The 20050-nt window shown below is 36.4% G+C and overlaps 1 long non-coding RNA gene across 1 annotated transcript in view; it reads right to left on the minus strand.

Moving 5' to 3' along the window:
• Positions 1 to 10318: 10318 nt before the first annotated feature.
• LOC117610144 (uncharacterized) overlaps positions 10319 to 20050 on the minus strand; it is a 34109-nt gene continuing 24377 nt past the window's right edge. The window contains exons 3-5 of the long non-coding RNA XR_004582804.2: positions 13323 to 13513; positions 11636 to 13228; positions 10319 to 10575 (exon numbers count right to left, since the gene is read on the minus strand). This is a non-coding gene — a long non-coding RNA (uncharacterized LOC117610144). The remainder of the gene's footprint in view (positions 10576 to 11635; positions 13229 to 13322; positions 13514 to 20050) is intronic.

Consider the following 20050-nt stretch of genomic DNA (forward strand, 5'->3'; position numbering starts at 1 on the left):
TTGATTGAATGAACCTGATCTACAAAACGAAACACCTAAATATGTATAATTTTTAACTGACCCAGTGTCGCACCCCTGATAATAATGAAAATTAAATTGAACATTATCAGCCATAATTGCCGCATTTGAATGAAATTGCGTTAGAAATGTGACACGATATTATAGGTCAACGGATTAATTTTAACACCTTCCAGTATACCACAATAATAATCTAATAATTATCATAGAAAAAATACAAAATTCCACTTCATTTTACAAAGCTTCCCATTCGTTCATTAAATTACAATCGAATGAATGGATAAATCTTGGATAAACATGGCGAATCATTAAAAAAAATCGCTTCTCGAACAACCCTTAGCTCGACGAAAAGCTGTCAGCGAGAAAAAAGAGGAAAGCATCTCGGTAAGACAAGAAGAATATTTTAATGGCCCCCGAAGAGGTAGTATCGACGGACATTTTAATTGTTTTTCTCCCTTTTCCGAGGAAAAAATATCGCGATCCTTTGTGCCCCTCGTCTCGAGCGCCTGTCCTTTCTCATTGCAAAGGACGAGACAGTCCCAATCGTTCGCGCTTTCTGAAAATGTCTCTGCTCCGAGCCGGAGGCTGTAAGTGTCCCGCAAAAGAGCGGAGGATCGTCTCCCATGGGAGAGAGAGGAGGAAAAAAGAAAGAAATGGTAAATGAATAGCGACAAGTTGCGCCGAGGTTTCCGTCGAGAATAAGGATGAAACGAGCGGCGAGAACAAGGGCGGCTAAAAGCCGATACAGAAATTCAATGCTATCCTCGTTTGGTGGGCAGGTACGATCGTGAAGGAATTTTGGAGTGATCCTAAGCACAACTTTTATAAAGAAATTTTCATATTTTTCAAAATAGCATATAATAGAATATTTCTTATGGCAATTAGAAGCTAAAGCGCTAAGCTAAAAAATGTTTCATTGCAAATATTATAAAATTACCTATTTTATTTACGTTCAGATATTAAACTAAATAATTTAAGCCTAAAAAGACCAAGGAGAGGACTCGTCGAGTTCACCAGTTAGAAAATATTGAAGATACATATATTGTTCTTTTCATTTAAGAAATTTTCAGAAAATTTTTTTTTTTCTTTTACTGATGCCTTCAAGATTAGTACTGAAGCAGATTCTAATTTAGTAAATGTAGCAAATTGAAGCATTTTCTACATTTACATATAATTTTTTTTTTAATGTTTAAACCATACCCAATCAGAAAATATTAAAAATAAATGAAAAATATTTAGAAAAAAATATTTATTTTCGCTTATATCCACAAAATGTCATTGCATGGTCAGACATGAAGACTATATCACGTCCAATAATCTACTTATTATAATTTGAATGTACAGCAATTAGGTTCTCAATTAATGGTTTGCGTATCGCAATTAGTTGGGTGGTACGTGGATAATTTGTGTAATATACAATATAGCAATCTCTAGAAGCAAAGAAAGAAATATATGATAGTAATGTAATTAAGTGTATAGACTGTATACTTAAGTGGAAGAAGCCACGGCACGATCATCGCGGAAATGCGATGTCCCGGTCCTGATCGTGGTCGAAGAAAAATTCCTGTGTGCCGTCTGTGCAGGTTGGAAATGTCCCAACAGCTTGATCGGAGGTGCAACGACGTGAATTCACAATTCCTCATGCTTGCATGGCAGATTGCGGTTAAAAGGAAGCGTCGTTGTGGCTACGCCGGCATTCCTGGGATATCTGACAAGGGTGAAAGGGTACCGGTGGCCCACGCTGAGGGGACAGGTTTTAGTGGGTAGTCGCCCCTTCTGGGTGGTATGAGTCCCTCACTGCCCGGGCCCCCTTAGCCGAATAGTGCGACAGGGGGAACCACCCGCGTGTACGTAAATGTATTTCCTGTTCCATAAAAAAAAAAAAAGACTGTATACTTAAATTCTTACGTACATACACACGCGATCAAATCAGACTTCTCTAGGGAAAATTTTCTAGGGACAGTGTCTTATTTGTGTAGATCTGTGGCCTTCCACCACTTGTGTATAAACGTTTACGCCGGAGAATTTGAATAGATAATAATTTTATTATTTATATCTCTTAAATACATGATAAGTTTTATAATATTTACTCGTCAAAAATTAAATTATTTTTTTCTTAAATTACTTGTAATATTAATATTGCCAAAATTAAGATTTTGTTAATTACTGCTGCCTCTATAACGCCATTTTCTCTAAGGAAGTCTACTTTGTTCGATGCTGTATGTAAACACTATACTTTCCTTGATGATTCCTGCTGGAATTCTTGGACTCGCTGATACATAGCATTCAAAGTGTATCAAATATTTAATTATGCAATTATTTCATGATTAGAAAAATAAGTTTCAATAGTGTCACAGTGAGCTTCTTTGACACAGTGACTGATTAAATGACAGAGCATTCAGATAAAATTAAAGCATAAATACGACGATCAAATGGCTCGCGAAGTAGAAAAGTTAGAAAAAGAGGGGGGAAAGAGAGAGAGAGAGAGAGAGAGAGCAGGGTAAAAAGATCGTGAAAGAGGTTAAACGACGGGGGTTGCAGATTAAGAGCGTCGAGGATGACCTTTGTAGAAGAGGAATCGAGATTAAAACGAAAGACGGAAGTTGATGAGACTAGATCATTAAGCAACTAGCTCCTGATATTATGCAAACAATAATCAAGAAAGAGAGAAGAGCTGGGGGTGAGATTTTGTTCGAGCATGAATAACAAGAGCATAGTATAAACCACAGAGAGAAAACGGATGAATGATTCGCATAAATTGACCAAAAAGCGAAAGATACGATGTTGCAAAGACACCTTGAATATAAATTGTATTTTACTTCAATGGTGTTTTTAATTTATTAATCAATCGTTTCTTAATTAGAAAAAATTATGCTTATCCTGAATGTAAATACCAAACAAAATGTGATACCATCAAGAAACCAGATGCTGATTAAAACGCAATTTTTGTTCAGTTTAATGTTTAAATATCATATAAAAAATGTATAATAAAAATTGTTTCCAAAATATTTCTATATAATTGCTAACCATTTCGGAAGATTACTTACAATTTTTGTTTGGATCTTTAGATAATTAGAAATTACCTCTTTTGCATTATTTATCTTCCAAAGTTAAATTACAATTTAATTATCAAAAAAAGTTTCCGGATTTAATTCATCTTTTCATTCACCCATATGTTAAAAAAATAACTGCAATAGTTATTCTTTTTTTGTTTTTAACGATATCGTTTCAAGAAAAACAGAAAAAAGGAGTAAGTAAAAGAAACAATTGTAAGTCGAAATTTGGCGCACGAAGCAGACACGACGTCGATTTTCCACAAAAGCACCGCCAACTGTGAAAACAGGGCTGAAGCCGTCTTTGCAGATGGCACTCCAGGTATAGTTTGCGGAGATTTCTGAACAACTTCCGCGGAAAGGTCAATATTTTCTTTGGAACTTGCGCCTACCTCGGGAGCCACCGTTGGTGGCTGGAATCGTGTTTTATCTCGACCTTCTCCGAACGGGTCTCGTATGGCGCGAGCGAGATAATAAAAAAAGAAAAATCTGGTGTAGAACGCATCCTTATAAAAAGTGCAATGCAAGGAAAAATGCGAGGATGGATAGAGGTAAAATAATCGATGCCAGACACGAAATCAAGTATCTTTCCGACGACGCTATGTGAAAACTTCGCTTCGATTTGATACCCGATGCTGCTGTTTGCTTCCGATTCAATGAATCTACAAGCTTTTATATTGAGCCCGAGACGATAACGTTAGAAGGAAAAATGTATTCGTCGTTTACATTATACGTTTCTCGTCATCTTATTGTAACTGCAGAAGTATGAAAAATACATTAATTTTATACTACAGTATTAGGATTATATCATTATGCCATACAACAATGGGTAATCAAATTATTATGATACGATAATCAAATGAAACGATTCGTGTATATTATGTCTCCAGTGGTATCTTGATTTCGATAATAACATAATACCCCTTCTTTTTTTATTATCATTAAGATATAATTATACTATATTATCGATAGTAAATCACCCTTAGCTACCCAAATTATTACAAATGCTAGGTATATAGATATTAATATTTATTCCGATTCATTTATTACTATGAGAACGATAGACTTGAATGCCTACTCAAATGCCTACTAATGCCTACTTATGCCTACTAAAAATAAAAGTTATAGATAGATACTTAATACATTAACATGTTAGATATATTCCTTAATTTCTTCGCGATATGCGTTCGTTAAAGGTTCTGGGGTAAGTGCCATGCCGACTCTCATGGTCCTCTTACCAAAAGATGAAACATCTTCCCCATTCTATGGCCAAATCCTTCGAAAACACCCTTATCGCCTTGCACGCACCGCGTAGCACCATGACTTCGAGTCATCGGCCACACGCGCCTTTTTTAGCGATCGGTGATCGGACTCTTCGTTATCGATCAGTAATCATAACATCCGCGACTCTTAGATGTCACCGATCCTAATTGCAACGGAGGCATTGGCCATCCTCTCTAATTTCTTAGAATTATTCTTACCGCCAAGTGACCTCTGACAAGTGAGACACGTGTACGACCCCGACACGTCTCTTAGATTCGAACAACGCTTTGACGCTAACAAACAAAATAAAACGTTCAATTTTTAATTGCCTACATTTAATAAAAGACAAAAAGGCTGTACACCACCAAAATTATATTCTTCGTATCGAACCGAATCAAAAAGTCCGGTATCATTTTTCGATCCGTTGCTTAGTTTTCAAAATACAAGTGATTAAAAATTAGACGTCTGACTTCCTGAATGCCAACAGATTACGTGACTGCATATACCTAATGAACGTGTAAACACCTCGGAAACTGTGCCTGTATCCAATTTTCCACCGCTTATATTTTAAGAGAACAGAACTATGGATTAAAACGTTGTGAAGGATTTTTCGCTGTATTTTATTTATCATGAAGAATCTTCTTGAGATATCTTGTAAACCTTATAGTTTTACTTTATACAGTTCGTAGGGTGAGCGAATGGCCTTCAGGGAAAGCGATAGTCATGAAATTCCTGAGAAAAGATTGATGGATCGACCTTGAACCCTATAATCCTGCCCGAGTACAATAAGAAGGTTGCTGGTAAATCCTGTGCCTGGCAAGAAACCACGAGATTATTTTTCGATGGTATCGTCCAGTCGGCTAACTGGAAGAGAGGGGATCAAGCGTGCAAGCAGTCTTCTATCGACACCAAAGTGATCTCAAGTCGATCGACTCGAGATTTGAATCTCCATGGAACGAACGGGAAAAGAAAGGGACATCAGACAGAAACTGGATTTTCCCGAAGGAGAATCAAATTCACTTCCATCCTCACCAGATCAGGACCAAAACGTCCTCGAGAACTCGAAAAGGATTCTCAACTAATCGGCCATTAGACCTGCGGCACGAGACCGGCCGCGAGAAAATACGGCCGGCATTCATCTGATATGATATCAAGCATGAATCTATTAAACACGATCCCGGGTAAAAAGGTGATCGTTGATTAGCTGTTAATTTGTGTGCTCGCGAAAGAGGCCCCCCTGTCACTCAATAAAAGAGATTGACTTTTATTGAGATCTTTGAACACGCCTTTTTTCGTTGCAAAAGGTTTAAATCCAAAATAGGGCAATAGTGATCACTTAACATTTTGATGATCGTACATTTCATGGAATTTATGACTTTTGCAGCTTTATGTTTCTTTTTTATACGTAATAGAAGATCATTAGTGGTTTATATTTGAGAATCAGTTTCATGTATCAGATATCAGATATACAAATTATACAATGGTATATCGTAATGTCACTATGAAAAATTGTTCCAGTTATTCGAATAATCCACTCGACTTTAGCATTCTTTGAATACCTTCATTTTAATATACCAGTTTAGCAATTCCTCTGGTAATATCTTATTCATTATAATCGAGCTATCAATCCTCTTACATATTATAAAGACTAAAATAAGTTGAATTGTTTGCAGAGAGCAAATATGAGATGCACGATTTCTCAATAAAAAGTTTCGGCTGTAGTTCCGAATACAACCGGTCGCCGATCAAGATGAAATTTTGAGGGAGAGGGGGGAGGAGGGAGGAGACCCCAAATATAAAGTGATATCTTCGGCTTCCTATTAGTTTCCGAGATATTAATTAAAAACTTTCGTACAATACATAGAATTTTTCCTATACAAATGTAACTAACACAACCGTCTTCGCTGTAGTAAGCTGACATCGTCAAGTGCCGAATAGCCGTTGACACAGCGGGGGTTCCAACCTGACTATCTATAGGGTGTCCTATTTAAAACTTTGGAGATACGACGACTGTTGTAGCGGCGGCCGGAAATTTATCTAGCCTAATATAACCTACGTATAAGTCAAATGTGTTTAATTCCTTGAGAATTAGTAATAAAATATAAAACATAACGTAATGTAACTAAAAACATGGATTTTACATGGAACACCCTATAGAAACGGAAGACGACATCGCTATGGTGTGAACGGCTGTTCGACACTTCACGATGATGGTTGCTACAGCGAAGTGTTCATCATCATAGTTGCTGTAGCGTAGTGTTAGTTGCATCTGTATAGGACAAATTCTATGTATTGTAGGAAAGTTTTTAATTAATATCTCGGAAACTAATAGGAAGCCGAAGATACCACTTTATATTTGGGGTCCCCCTCCCTCCTCTCCCCTCCCCCTCAGAATTTCATCTTGATCGGCGACTGATCGTATTCGGAACTACAGCCAAAGTTTCATAGACATTTCTTATTTTATTATTTTTTTACTCTCCGCACGGATTCAAAGGTCTTAATGTCTTTTTATGTCATTTCAAGTTTGTTTATAATTTATTTATTAATTTTAACACTATTAAAACGTTAAAAATAGTAATTATATTGATTTTTTTCTTACTCTGGATCCACCTTTGTTACACTATGTCAAAATATCGCTCGTAGCGAAGCAAAATGGAATTATAAGCAGAAATATGAAATCCGATCAAACTGATTTGCAGTCGTTAAATAACTATAATTGTATGCTGTGCGGTAGAGAGGGTGGCGTTAATGAGAAATGAGTTTGGAGCTTGTTAACTGGAAATCCCCGTTCGTATTCATTCTTCGAACCGCGTTCAAAGGATACTCTCCACGGTGGTCACGTACGTGATAGAAAATTAAAACTCGGACCATCGTGGTAGAACTTCAAACTATCGATTTATCTTTCAGTGAGAAAATGCCCGAAGCCATTTGAAAGCTTACAATTTCGTATCTCGGCTATCATTCTGGTCTCTTTCTACGTACTATATAACACACAATCGGTTTTCTGTAATAATCTAAATTATAATAGCGTAGTATAAAATATGTAGGTAAGTATTCTTAGAAGATATAATTTCGAAGCAAAAAATTAATCCTAAAATGGCAGAGGTGGAATCGTTACACTATGAATAACGAGGGTTACACCGTAAAGTCGGTGACGACTCTAAAATTTAGAACGTAGGATTTCCAACTTTTTTGTGCCAAATTGAAAAAATAAGAATTTAGGAATTTTTTTATCAGAGTATCAAGAATCCTTGCATTACGCTTTCCTATATGTAGATACCAAGAATCCTCGTTGTATGCTTTCCTAGAGGTACCAAAAATACTTGGCTCATATTTCTTCAAACATACCTAGGGTTGTCTCACTATGCTTCTCTAGATATGACAAAGTTCCTCCTACTGTGCTTCCCCCTATGAATAGCAAGGATCTGTCCGTATAATCAGCGACACACGTTATATCGTTACAAATTGTAACAACTTACAAAGGGTCAGAAGCTCCCTTATTGACCTAATTTTGTATAACCCTTGGTTTACAGCTAACTTAAAATCCAAGAAAATCAATCAATCACCCAATATTGCAATGCAAAGATAAAAGATTACAAATCTGAGGGCAATAAGGACACATAACCGTGATTCTAGCAGAGGAAGAAAGGGTTTCACGGATCGTTCGTTCCAGAATCGCTCTCTTTTCGTCGATCCGCGGAGATCCGCTTGTCCCCGATGGTGTGTCCTCGGCTAACCACGCTACCAAGCAGAAGAGGTCTCGACACATAATCGATATTCAATCACGTACGACGACGATATCCTCGCCGTTGGCCCAGTTTCGAAACAGGCGACGGCTGGCGATGCTGGTTCTCGCATGGGAGAAAAATCCCGTGGCTGAATCCTGGAATTCCAATATATCGCATAGCTACCTGACGCCTTTGCAATTTTCCTAGCCTCCCTTAAGGGTAGATCGAATCAAGCAATTGGAAACAGGATCGAAGATCCTAACGTCGATCACTGATATTTATGATCCTTGATGAATGAAAAAGTTCATCGATTGTTTAAAAAATTGAAACACTCGGCCGGAAATTGGAAATACGAGTGGATAAAGGATAATGGAATTAATTATTTAGAACAAAATTAATATAAATTTTACTGCCACTAACAGCAATAAAAAGGAGATACTTTTCCACTTCTTAGAATTTTTTAAAAATAAAGCTATAATTCTCGTTTTAAAATTCAAAATTATTATAAAGATGGAATAAAATAAATATAACAGAAACTTAACAACGTATATATGTCTAGTGAATGAATTTCATTATCCACAAGGTACCGAACGCACAATTTCATCTCATTAAAAAAAAAAAAGAAGTATAAGCTTAAAAAGAACGCTAACAATTAATTCACGATCGGTAAGTCGCAATTTAGATAAATGCTCGGGGTAACGAAGCCCGACGTGAAATAAGTGTTCCCGGTATTCACAGCACTCCTCCCGGCTGAAAGGTATCTTGAAACTGGATAAAATTTATTCTATGGTACCTTAGAAAGTACAGGGTTGTCTCGCTGGAAAAATTTCTCCCCGATAGATTCTCTTCTGTTCATAGAATACTCGGAGATGGTTACCCTCTTTGTAACAAAAGAGGATACAATCAGAAGCTTTCTGTTCGGCTTTGAAGATTTCGAATTCCCAGCCGAGACGATTTCGCGAAATCGTGCAAAGACGATCGCGGGGAACACGTAGAAATTTTTCAAAGTATATGAAACCAATTGTGTCCAGAATTGGTAAAAGAAAAATATTATTTTCTATTACAAAAATTGACTATGCAGCTTTTCTCTACATTATTTATTTGAAATAGATTAATTAATTTTAACGCTAAATTAAATGTTACAGGAAAATTATAATTATTATTTATTATTACAGTTTTCCCCTATAAACTCTAATTTCCAAGAAAAATAATAGAGAATGGTTGTGAATCGCAGACTATTAAGACAGAGGAAATGCGTGTATACTTTCCGTCCACTTGATCCAGCAACATTATAACTCTAAGAGAAAGAATGGGTTCTCGAATGGTTGAAAGAATGACGGTATCGACATCTTCGGATTAAACTTAATCCGGTTGAATCGGCATTCTCATGGAAACCACAAGCGCGGTGCACTTTACCTGATTGCTTGATTTAACGTAAACCTAGAAGAAAGGAAGGGAATAAGAAAAAGAGGTGGTGGCTGGTGCTGCTGTTTCCGAGCAGCAGCTAGAAGATACGCTTTGCTTTGCTTTGTTTGCTCGCGTGATATCGTGGTGGACTTTCGTTTCAGTCTCGATTTCCGCGCTTTGCCGCTCTTCATAGGGACATTTGTTTCCACGGGATGCGACGACGACCGTCCCGCGAAACTGTGTCTGAACCGTAAAATGAAACTTTCCCAGGTCGGCCGTCGTTCTCGGGAAACGAAATGAAACATAAAGGTGACAAGGTGAAAGGAACTGACTCGATAAAATTTTATTCCTAGACGGCCGGATATTTGGATGAAGATAGCTTACAGTAAAAAAATTCACTAGCTATCTAAATAATTTAACACTTTCACGGCCTCATATTTTACTCAATGAATTAATGAATGGAAATTATTTTAAAATTTGGCCCACAATAAATGTAGGAAATATATTATTGATATTTACACAATTTTCGTGGATTCTTAGAATTATTTTAGGATTTCTTAAACTTATTTCCATTCTCACATTTCATGGCATTTATTTGATATTTCTAGACAGGATTTATTTATCATTGTTCAATTTTAGACAAAATTTCCAAACAATTATACAATTTTGCCATTTTATTGTATATTTTGAAAATATTATCAAGATGTACAACTTATAATTGTCATATAATATTCTTTAAGCTATAATACATAGTCTTACAAACTATGGTATTAACTTGTATTGTTACGAGCGAAACGACAAAAATTAGGTTTTTTAAAAAAACTCTTATTTCTACATTATAATGTTAAGAAATGCGATTATTAAACATTTGATGCAATTATAACGTGTTTACACTTGAATCGGTTAAATACAACTTTAAACAATACAATTGAATCGCTAATAATAAATGAATGCGAAAGAATCCGGAATCGAATGACGTTTGGTTTTTTTTATATCCTTTTTTATCTTATTTGGTTCTGGTGAGATTCTTTACTTCTTTTGACTCGTAAAAGTATAAAAACTTGTTGGCTTCATTCTAAAATGATGTACGACTTCTATATTAAATTCTGAAACACAGGAACGAAAACAATGATTTACCGCTATGCATACTAACATAAAAATTGCTTATTTCAGGAAGAATGTTCATAAACCTGTGTATGTAACTAATACTTATTAACAATTGTTAGTATGTATCTAATAAATATGTATCCAACACTTATTAATAATTAACCTCTAATACACTATTAATATATCTAATACTTTTATAGCTATAATAATCAAATTTAATGATCAAACATTAAAATACGACAATTAACAGTACAAAACTATTTTTGAATCCTTATATCTTGTTTAGAACAGCAAAGCTAGTGAAATTATATATGTATATATAAAGTCGAAAATGTTGAATGACATTTTTTTTAAAAAGACCGACATAAAAAGAACATGCGACTCTATCTACTGTCAAATACTAAAAATGAACGTTCCTATTTTTCTGATAGTGAGTCCAAGATATACATTTACTTATAGTTCTCTCCATCACCACCAGAATGCGTATTTTATACGGAGGCTCCTCTGATGATAAGGAAGAGAACTATAATTCGGTTAATTTTTTGCACGCCCTTTCAGCAAAATAAAAAAGCTCGCTTTTGACACTTAACGTTAGATATCGCCTCATGATTCCTAGCTCCACCACTTATTTAATAATGAAGTTACGTATAAAAAAGTATCACTTCAATTTTCTATTTACTTTTCTATATAGATTGATCTCATTCCCGACTGTACCACCACATCGGAAACTCGTGTTTCCGCAAATATGTGTTTACTGTAAATGGTAAATGAATAGCAAGATTTGCTAATAGTTTCAAGTATCCTCTGATAGATGGCACAGCTATTTAATTCTAAAACGTGATATTTTAGAAAATAATATAATAATATAAAATACATAACATTGAAAAGATAATATAATCCTGCTAATAGATTTCCAATAACTTAAATATAATTATTAAAAAAAAACAATATATAAAATACAATGAGAATAGAAGAAGTAAAAATGACGAACTTTACAATTTAATATCATTAATTTCTATTCTAGAAACAATTAATCCGAAAGCACTAAAGAAAATTAACCTTATTTACTCCAAACACCACAGATAAGAGAAATATAACAACAAAAGCGAGTCGTGATATCCTCCTCCTTCGATCGTTGAGTGCAAACTGAGCCACCACAGCCTGCCTGCGGTCGGCCCTGTATCGTGTCTGTTCGGTAATCATCGGTAATCGTCAGTAAGTATGACTTTTCGAAAAAAGATTACATAATAAAAATAATTTATTCTTTTTTATCACTTTCACATTCATTTTTGATAGGGTTTCCTTAATACTGTCACTCTTGGACTTTAATACTAGAACTACCAATGTTTGACGCACATTTATTTTCAAGCTGACAATAATGTTGATTACTAAATAGGTAAAGGATGAAACATAATTTAATATATACATTCATTCTTTAGCTCGATAACAGACAACATACGTTTCAACAAAAATACCTCGACAAAATTTATAATTTAACATAAGAAAGAAGAAACCAGTCATTTTGACCCCTTTGGTAGTTCTAGTGTTAACAATTGTCTTTGGTCTTAGTAAATTGTTATATAAGAAATAATTATAACTGTACAGTTTTTAATCATTATAAATATAAGATTTATAATTGTGGTTACTATTTATCTCGCAATATTTTCTTTTTAAGTAGAAAAGGAAAGCTATGTAGCAATTACTTAACTACTGAAATGGCTCTTTGTTAATCAACTCGTGTCATCATTGTTAGTGACACTGTCGTTGAAAATTATTACTCAGGATAATTAATTACGAGTCCTAGCTTCTGTTAAAGCTTTGTTACATTATGGTTCATCAAACTGCACATTACTCCAAAATATGAGAAGGAAAAACAGAAAATTTGTAATATTTTTTATTTAAGAACTTTTTGTAATCTTTAATTTGTTATTCTGCACAGTATATGAAATTCATGTAAGTAAATTGAAAAAATAAACTTTCCAAGAGTTTGAAACCAAGCTACTAGGAATCGTCTAATAACAATTTCACTGCTACTCAGCATACACTCTCCAATAAATGAAAAAAAAATTATCATTCCACCGTTAAATAAGAAAAAATTCCAAATACTTGAAACAAATCTTCACTTCATTGTACAATCGCGGTTCGGCACAGAAATCATGAGTAATCCTCGTCCGTAACCTAAGAAAAAGTGTTATCAAAGTTGGAAGATGAATTTTCCGCTTCTAAACTATATTCGCCGTGAACAGTTCGAAGAACCAACCGAGCCAATAAATTCGACTCCAATGTCAACTCTAACAACGATCCATCCTGACCAAGGGGTTGCCCAAGTGGGAAGGACAGTTCAATAGGGTGGAAAGAAACGAGTAACGTAAAGAGAAGGTGGTAGCAATATAGCATCGACAAAGCTGCGGTTTCCGATTTAGTAGCACCACTTTATATACAGTTCGGAAAGGCTCAAAGAGGGTCGCATAGAAAATGTAGGGGATAGGAGGTGTCCAACTTAAAAGTCTAACCTCCAGAAGATGTAAAAGGTGAAGCAGAGAGAGACAGACGGAAAAGGTAGAAAGTGGAGGAACTTGTAAGGCAACGATGAAAGCCCACAACTTGAATGCTTCCTTGTGTTTCCTTCAACGGGTTTTCCTGTTTTCGTTTCTGTGAAAATAAAATAATTTCAAAAAAATAATACAACCGACTTCGATGTGGGCTAAAAAGTATAAAATAATTTATATTTCATTTATACAACTACCATGCAGAGATAGTAAGTTGCCGAGCACTAATAAACTGAACTGCGCAGAGGCAAGGGGACTGGGCCGCTGGCTCCACCTAATCCCTTCCAAGATCCCTCCTCTCGAGGTGTCAGTGATTACAGTTGTTACGTGGCCGATCGCTAGGCAGCGCGTGTGGCTGGCGGAGGCTTTCGGATGAGAAGCTGCGCAACTTATATTATATGTATTATTAGCTGTGTTACCCGGCGCTGCCCGGGTGGTATTTTGTCTGAGTGTATGAAAAAAAAAAGATGAATGCTGAATGCGGGAAGCAGCACTGACAGCGTTGCCATTCATCCCTACCGCTGAGGTATGAAGGTGTTCCCACTACTACGTCAACACAGCAGCGGTGGGGATTAGCAGTTCTGCTGAAGTGTTCTGCGCTACGATTTACACAAACGAAATCAACAATATTTTATACATTTTCCGATGCAACAGCGTAATAAAACTGAGCTTAAGTCCTTCGCAAGGTTATAAGGAACACGTCTAAAAAAATCGGATCAAAATCGAAGCAGTAGATTTGGAGATTACCCTGCACAAAGAAAATGCTTACAGCTTTATATATTAGTATAGATTGTCAATACAACCCGAGCGGTTAGGTTGTATTGTTGTGGGAACTGTCACTGGATTCTCTGGGTTTGAAGAAAGATGCTAATGTGGGTTTGACACAGTAATGTATATATGTATTTTACATATGTGGCTATTACAATTGTTCTTGGCGCGTATACATATAGGTGTGTATTGTATATTACCTATTTCCGCAATATGCTCGATTTTGACGTACTGGCAATGCGGGGTGTCATATGTGGTTGGTTTAAATGCCAAATAGAAACACTGATTCGACTCGCGGATTCTATAAGGTTAACTTTGCTCGAAGAGGACTTCAACCCGATCTCACTAAACAGCAACCAGCTCACGTTCGTACACGATGTGCTCAACACTAGATAGACTTTGGTACTGCCCCAGAGCGTTGGTACGAACGGGTTTATATACTAATTAGAAAGGGGTGATCTGGTTACTATTTAGATAATCGGGCTGGGCCCATCTGTTCGGTGATGTTTAGAGTGGTTGCATCTGATGTGCGATTACGGTGAACCCACTGCTTTCCAAAAACATTTGGTTCTGTTATCACTGGGCCTTCTGTTTATTTCAAGATCAAGCGACCTGTTTGCCTGAGAGTTTTCCTTTCCAGATGTTAACGGTTTATTTCTTAAGAGAGGCATGTGTCACGCCCAAATAGGGGTAAAGTACAAGAAGAACGAGGGTCGCGTAGACGTTGTATGGTCGAAAACTTTTATTATTCTGTTTTGGGCGAAAATTCAGGGACTTATACATATATGTATAGTGGAAGGGAAGGCCCCCTCCTACACCAGGTCCAAGGGTCAGTATGACTCCGGAGTTCAGGGATCATTGAGTGAAATATGGAGGATTCAGTGTCCACAGCCTGGGCCCAATCTTATCGGCTCGTTACACATGTTTAATAAAACAGTCTGCCGACGTGACACACTGTACAGACGTACAATTTCCATATTCACGGGGGATACAGTTAATTATAATTAACTTGAGCCTAGACCCTAGAGGCTCAAGGGGGTATGTGGAACTGTAACCCCTCCTCTATTAAAAAAATTGGCCTATTTTGGGGTCACCAATTTCTTTAACGCAGACCAAACATTGGTTTATTATTATTCAGGTAATAAGGTTCAAGCAAAGTATATCCAGCAGCGCAACTCTTGAAAATTTATGAAGCCAAAAATGAGTACGCATGCGTGGAGACAGCGAGTAAATACTGAACTTTTTTATCATTTACTCCTTCATTTTTTACGCGCTCTCTCTCTCACGGCATTTGTTTTTTTAAAAACCTCTGGTATTTAAACTGTTGCGATCCTCACCAGTATGAGTGAGTATAGCTGCTTTTCGCTGAAGAATCGCAACCTCTTTTAGAGTTAATTGAAAAGAGAAAAAAGTTCAGATGGCGATACTGGATTTACTCGCTGACTTCGCGCATGCGTACTCATTTTAGGCTTCACATACATCAAAGGTGCCGACAGAAAGTTGCGCTACTGGATATACTGTGGTTCAAGTGGAAAGTGATAGTGATTCTACGCTGTTATTTAAGTGAAACAAATGGCCCTGTTCAATGCCGCCTATTATTCAAATGTATGTGCAGCAAATGTGGCGAATTCATTGACCCGGCCTTCAAATCAGCTGTTCTGCCGAACGAGTGGTGGGGACCGACACAGTGACCTAATGGCAGTTACCTGCTTTCAGCACACCGGGTTAATTTAGGGACGAGTGGGTAAGTTTCGTTTCAATTTTTTCTCAAACTTTTCATCATTAACGTACCCTCCAATTCAAACGTTTATTAATTATTCTATTGCAATCATTTTTATTTGTTGCTTAGAATTTCTTTTTTACATTTTTGTGACAGGCAATAAGAGATTGTTCTGTATTCATTTTAAGTAACGATTTAAAATGTTTAATCAGTTCAATTTATTTATTTTTCCAACTTCTTCTGCTCTACCAGCAAGGTGCCGAGTTGTCCGCTTGGGACGTAGACCAAGCCCGGTTTTCGTAGTTGACACTACTGTCCCTGAGCCCGCTCAGATTGGCCAGTGTTATTCCTTAATAATTTAAAAACGAAGCTTCAAGCAAAATTTTCGCAAAGGCAAATGTTGTTCGGAATCATCCCAGCTACCACCCCCTTAAGGGGCTTACACTCTTTCTGGGACACCCTGTATAAATATGCCATTTTTGCGAGGCATTAATGGATTTTTTATAATACTTGTTTTTAACAATAGTTGTTATTATGCTTTTATCGGCCAAACTCGTCCAATCTTTTCAAATGTGTTGATAGATAGGTGCATGAGATTAGACTGGTGTCGACCGACGTCGGCCGACAGCTTGGTTACATTATTTTGTAGGATTGGGGCGGGAACGGGTAGCTCAATTACCACTTCTTATGATTAATTGGTCAATTTTTATAAATAGAAGCGAAAACGAAAATAAAGAAAAGAACAAAAAAAGAATTGAGATTGAATTGACACGCAATCGGCAGCACAGCTATCCGCCGAGATCTCACAGCACACTGAACTAGATCGTCGCTGTGCAAAACGCAATGGTAAAAACAAAAGAAGCACCATTCCACAACTCGGCCATCCTACCCTTCATCCGCCCCGGATGATAAACTATTTAGCACCCATGCCTTTACATATTCTGCACAGGTGGTCGTTGTCTTTGGGCCATCGCAATACCCCTCTTTAGTTACGTCATAGGTGTTACTATCTTTTACTTTGATAATTCGATAGGGTCCCAAATATTTCGGTTTCAATTTACTACCTGGTTGAATCTGTGTACGCTTAATAGCAACTAAATCACCTATGTTATACGCATTCGCTGATTTTCTACGCAGATTATATGTCTTTTTGTTTTCATTTTGCACTTTAAGAATTTGTTTCTTCGCTTCTTGCCGTAGTTTTTCTCTGTCGCTATTAAAATTATTAACAAGTTCAATTTCGATTAATTCCTTTAACATAACATCTGTTTTCCCTTTCATTTTTGTTCCTAAGAGGAGTTCGAATGGTGTCATGTTTATACTTCTTTGGTAGGTATTGTTTATTATTCTTTGAATGTCGCTTATAAATTTATACCACTTAGTAGGATCATCTAGAGTTAATTTAGACAAAACAGAGATAATTGTGCGATTTAATCTTTCTACCTGTCCGTTAGCGCGTGATAACCCTGTACAGTAAAACCTGGATAAATGCAACGAAAGAATGATTGGATAAGTGCAACATCGCTATCCCCTCCACTTGGGGGGATCCCCCTAGGCGAACCGAGCCGCTCGACGAGGAAACCGTGTAATATGATCTGACCGTAATATCGGTGTGACTAATACTAATTGAACGATAAAACTTTTTTATTTTTAACTTTTTCTTAATGAAACTTTTACTAACGCATTTGTGAGATTTTTCTGATTAAAATGACACCAAACACGATATAGGTTGAATGATATTTATAAACAATAGTAATAGAATAAACAACATAGAATTGACACCACGACTGAATATAAATGATGTGTACGGACGCAGAATCGGCATGTTGGATAAATACAAAACATGTGTACGGACGCAGAATCGACACCTCGCTTGGATAAATGCAACATTAAATGCCCAGAATCGCCACCTTGCCTGGATAAATGAAACCTTTGAAACCAAACCCGACACCGCGACTGGTTTTGATTTCGATCTCTGTTGCTTTTCGCCAACCTTTATGTTAGGTACGTCGGTGGGTGTAAAGGATTCGGGTGCCTCCAATATAATATACACCTTCCTTAAACAGGCTGCTTCATTATAAAATGGTTACAAAAAGATGTCCGGAATGCGATGTGCATCTTGCGTGCACGTGAACGAGACTGGTGGTACTTTCCGGTCTCTCCCAAAACAAAAAGAAGGCGAAAACAATTGACACGACGCAACGTCATAATGCCCGCGCTGCTTCAAACGCGCGACACTCTAACACTTTAACATCAATTTTAGCAAGTAATTATAATTGAAACTAAATCGTGTTTGGTACCATTTTAATCAGAAAAATTTCACCAATGCGTTAGTAAAAGTTTCAATAAAAAAAAGTCAAAAATAAAAAAGTTTTATAGTTGAATTAGTATTAGTCACACCGATACGTTTCGGCTCTTTCCTTTCATCATCGGACCTCTCTCTTTCCGCCACTGTCTGTTCCTTTCTACGTTCACGCTTGGCTGGTCGTCGCGTGTAATCCGAGATTCGACACCTCGCTTGGATAAATGCAACCACTGGGTCCCAATCTTGGTTGCATTTATCCAGGTTTTACTGTAGTGATAGTTGACAGTTTAATATTTTCTGTATCGCAATAATCTGTAAACTCCTTGGAGGTGAACGCTGTACCTTTATCTGTAATGATATGCGCCGGGCTTCCGAAAGTAGTTTTTTGAATTTCTAGCTTAACAATTACTTCCGCAGATGTTGTCGACTTACAAGGGGAACTACCCAAGTGTTACACTCACTTATTAATGAAACTTTGCCAGCTTGTAGAGCTCGTCGAGCTGAACACGCCTATACCCCGTTTTGTGGGCAGACGACTAATTGTTTAAAAGATATTAATAATTAAAGTTAGTTACTACTTACATTGAGAAGTATGACAGACTCACACATACAACTCGCAATCTAGAGATCGACGGTTCAAATCCTTGATTCCCAACACTTTTTTTTTTTTAATGATAATTTGTCTTTTTTTGAATAACTATTACATAAAAATTATCATAAAAAAAAAAAAATGTTGGAAACCAAGGATTTGAACCGTGGATCTCTAGATTGCGAATTGTATGTGTGAGTTTGTCATACTTCAGAATGTAAGGAGTAACTAACTGTAATTGTTAATATCTTTTAAACAATTAGCCGTCTGCCCCCAAAAGGGGGTACATGTAGGCGTGTTCAGCTCGACGAGTTCTACAAGCTGGCAAAGTTTCATTAATAAGTGAGTGTAACACTTGGGTAGTTCTCCTTGTTAGTAGGATATAACCATACAAATTTCGTAAAACTATCAATAACAGCTAGAATATAAGAATATTTCTTACTTGTAGTTTGTAGCGGTCCTAAATGATCAAGATGGTACGTTTGCAACGGAACTTCTCCTTTAAACAGAGAATGCAAATATCCTTCTTGTTTGCCAGCTTTCTTATTTACTAAAATACATGAAATACAATTCGAAATATACTCTTTAATCTTTTGTTGAAGTTTCGGAATATAGTAATTTTGTTTTATTGATTCTTCTGTTCTTTTAACTGCAAAGTGGCCTTTATCATGCGCTTGTTTAATTAATTCCGTTTGCATACTTTCAGGTACGACTAATAACTCACGACCTTCCGAGAATTTATATAAAATATCGTTTTTAACAAAATAGTCCTCGTATGGTTTTTCTTTTAACAAATCTTTGATTACTTTAACAGATTCATCTTTATCCTGCGCTCGTTTAATATGTAATGCAATACCGCATATCTCATTATCAGTAAACATAATCGGAAGTCTGCTTAAAGCATTTACGTGTTTCATTCTGATGCCAGGCCTATGCTCGATTGTATAGTCATACTCTTGGAGTAATAAGGCCCACCTCGCTATCTTTGTTGCAATGTCTCTTTTACTCATTGTTTTCTCGAATGCTTGACAATCAGTTACGATTTTAAATTTGATTCCTAGAAGATAAACACGCAGTCTTTTCAACGCTTCTATTATAGCTAATACTTCTAATTCATAACTAGAATATTTCTTTTCTGCTTCGCTTGTCTTTTTACTGAAATAATACACCGGATGTAATTGATTGTCATCTAAAGATTTTTGTAATAAAATGGCACCATAACCTTCGCTACTTGCATTAGTGTGTAATTTCGTTTCATATTTCGGATTATAAATATTTAAATTTTTCTTTGTCACCAAAATTAAATGTAATCTCTTTTTTAAGCATATCACTTAAGGGTTTAGCTATTATTGTAAAATTAAAAATAAACTTGCGAAAATATCCAGCTAGTCCGAGAAAGCTTCGCACTTCTTTTACGGTTTTTGGCTCTGGGAATTTAATTACCGCTTGTGTTTTGGATGATGAAGGATATATACGGCCATTTTTTATTACCTGCCCTAAAAATTCTACTTCTAGTTTCAAAAAGGCACACTTTTTAAGATTT

This window comes from Osmia lignaria, chromosome 13, assembly GCF_051020975.1.
Source record: "Osmia lignaria lignaria isolate PbOS001 chromosome 13, iyOsmLign1, whole genome shotgun sequence".
Lineage (NCBI taxonomy): Eukaryota > Metazoa > Arthropoda > Insecta > Hymenoptera > Megachilidae > Osmia > Osmia lignaria.